A 3329-nucleotide genomic window follows, 5' to 3' on the forward strand; every position below is an offset into this window, starting at 1 on the left:
CCTCGGGGACTTCATTGCTTTGATCCCCTTTGTGGCTCTGTTGCATACCCTTTGTGGTTCGCCCTGGTGTGGTGGGTCAGACTGGGCACAATTCCCGCACTGTGTCTCCAGTGTTGTCCCAATAGCACTATGGGTCAGTGAGGGGACGCCGTGTCTCATGGTGGGGCTGGCCCTACAGTCCTCTCTGTGCCTTGGCTGCTCCGAGCAGGAATATCATCCTTGGGGCCTGGTGGGCCAGGATGCAGTCCACTCTCTTTCTCTCCTTCCCTCTTCGCTTGCTCCTGGTGTTTGGATCCACGGTCAGTGCTCATGGAGTCTGCGGCCAATAAGTCAAACACTGTACTGCCTTGGGCAGATGTGCTGCCCATGACCTCTTTAAAATGTTAAAGAGCAGAAATGACACTTTGAGGACTGAGATGTGCCCGGCTCAAGGTGTATTTTTCATTGCCTCCTCTGCCTGGGAATGCTGGACCACGAATCAGGAAGACTCCGGAGAATCGATGCCTTGGAACTGTGGTGCCGGTGAAAAATATTTGAAAGTCCCACGGGCAGCCGGAAGAACAACCAAACTTGGAAGAAGTACAGCCAGATCGCTCCACTGAAGCGAGGGCGGCAACACTTTGTTTCACATCCTTTGGCCGTGTGATAAGGGGAGACCATGCTCGGTAAAGACGAGGGACAGGGACAAGAGGAAGGTCCCCGATGAGGTGGACTGATGCGGTGGCTGCCACCACCACTCAGCACGGTGCAGGGCCGGGCAGTGTTTCATTCTAGATACGCGAGGTCCCGATGAATCGGAGCTGACTTGACACCTAACAGCCATAAACAATGCTCTCAAAGCAACGTCTCTGAACAGATGTGCTTCTCAGCAGGCCCAGCAGAAGGAGGTTTAACTCAGCACGTTAGAAACGTAAAAGGTGAGAAAGAACATGAAAATGAGCCGGAGAAAAGGAGACGGAACAAATGAATTAGGATAAAAGCAGAAATGAATGAATTCGCAAATGAAAAATCTGTAGCTTTAATACATACATTTAAGACAAATCAAGTAGATGATTAGGCAAGATTATTTTGAAAAAGGACACAAGCAAATAACATTATCTACATGCGCATGCAGACGTTGAACAAAAATAGCAATACATTTGTATGTGTATATGTAAAAAACAAAAACCCAAACTCCCAAACCAGAAATAAGAGAAACCACGGTGCACCTCCCTGTGTGTGGACTGCCTGGGACGGGCTTTGGCAGGCTCGGAGTCCAGAACTCGGGGATGACGTGGACTCGGCCGCGAATCTGTGCACGCCTAACAGCTCTCCATGAGTGCTTCCTGTGTGCCAGGCACTGTCCTAGGAACAAGGGGGGAACATTGTACGAAATAACCCCCCAGCCAAAGCAGGTGCGGCCCAGAGACCTCAGTTCAGCTAAGGCCCCAGCCTGCCCAAAGTGCCCTGCTCTCCGGAGGTGGGCTGGATGACCAGAGGTGCTGAGTCTTGGGGGAGGTAGTAGACTGCGAGGTAGGAGGAGACTCAATGACTCAGCGGACTTCCGCTTTTTATCAAGTGCCTGAAGCAGTGACCTGCACTCAATTACCTGCCCGTGAAGAGTAAGGACTCCAAGTGGAACCAATCCCTTCTCCTGTCTCCCCATCCGGGACCCAAGGAAAAAGCCCTTTGTGGTGGGAGGAATCGGAGCCACTGCCAGCCTCCATCCCTGGAGACCCTGCTTGTGGCGTGAGGCTCTCCACAGGGGCTAGTGTGGGAGCATCGCATCCCGGCTGGCCGGCCTTCTCCCTGTCCAAGCCCCTCGGTGGTCTTCTCAGCGAAGCGTTTCCCCAGAATTGTTGTGTCGCCAGTGACTGCCTCCCAACTTGGCTCTGGCCACTTCCTTGGGCTTCCACGCCTCATTCCAGCCCCTGGGAGGGGAGCTTGTGGGGTCTGTCTGCACAGAGAAAAGCAGAGTGCCCCGCAGATTCACAGGAAGATGTTTTCAAAAATGTCCTTTGTCTTGACCGTGGCAAACACTTCCGGTCTGCCTATCTGAGTCTGCCGGGCGCTGCGCTCAGCACTTGCGTCTGTTAACTCATCTACACGTTGCAGTACCTCTATGAGAGCTAAAGGACACCATGAAGCACCCATTTGATAGAGGAAGCTGAGGGGCAGAGATTAAATACCAGCCCGAGGTCACCCTGGTGTCAGTCCGTGCTTGGCCACCGTGCAGCCTTTGGCATGAGCGCATGGCGGTGACTCTGGCCTCTCTCTGCACCTTCTAGCTGCTCGGGGTGTCTGGGGTGTGACCACGTGTCTGAAAAGAGAAAGAGAAGCCGCTGACAGATCTGTTCTCGCTGACTCTGACTCCCTCCACTTCTGATGGCATTTTTGTTTTGATCTCTCTTTTACAGAGGGTTTAACTGACAGCCGAGATTATGGACAACTTCAAACCTGGACTTGTTGAATCGGAATGAAAGATGCCTTCGGCCACCCCTAGGGGGGTCTCATAGGCCTCTGTTGGTCCCTGGGCCAATGCAGGGCTGCTTGAATAGTAAGTGTCCGGAGGGTCTAAAGCAAATTTTATCAGGACAGAGAGGAGCTGGTGAGTCAGGCTTATAGTACATTTTTGAATAGGCTCACCGTTTGGAAGAGGGGGTGCTTTTCCAAGGGGTGCCTCCCACAGCTGAGATGGGAAGTTGCAAATGGGGCGAGGGCTGGGACTGCCTCTGTTGGAGCAAAGCCAAGTCTGCCCCAGTGGGGCAGAGGAAACACTCATTGGCTTGTTAATTATAGGATGCCAGGCCGGCTTTGGCACTGGGTGTGGGGCATCACCGAAGCTTTATACAAACAGCCCGTCACTCAACAATAATTAGTAGCAACAGCAGGCACCTTCCCAGGACTAGGTTGACAGGTGGCCCACAACACAGCCTGAAGCCGGGCCTAGAACGGGGCTTGGAGGCCACACCTGCGGGGCCAACCAGCCGGTGCATGGGCCACCCACTAGGCACCACAGAAGTGATGCATTCTGTCACACGCATGTACGCACACACGCACGCGTGCACACTGACAGATACAGAACTCACCCACCCAAACCAGCCAAACGCGCTGCATGGTGTCGATTACAACACATAGTGACCCTATAGGATACGGTAGAACCGCTCCTGTGGGCTTTTGTGACTGTCACTCGTGATAGGCATGAAAAGCCTTGTCTTTCTCCCACAGAGAGGCTGGTGGTTTTGAACGGCTGACCTTGTGGTTAGCAGTACACCACCAGAACTCAGCCAGGAGCTGGCACACACCCTCAACACGATAGCTTTGTGCTTCAACTCTTTTTTTTTTTTTTA

Source organism: Echinops telfairi, unplaced genomic scaffold (assembly GCF_000313985.2).
Source record: "Echinops telfairi isolate 266 unplaced genomic scaffold, ASM31398v2 ScPeMD7_2573;HRSCAF=3158, whole genome shotgun sequence".
NCBI classification, from domain to species: domain Eukaryota; kingdom Metazoa; phylum Chordata; class Mammalia; order Afrosoricida; family Tenrecidae; genus Echinops; species Echinops telfairi.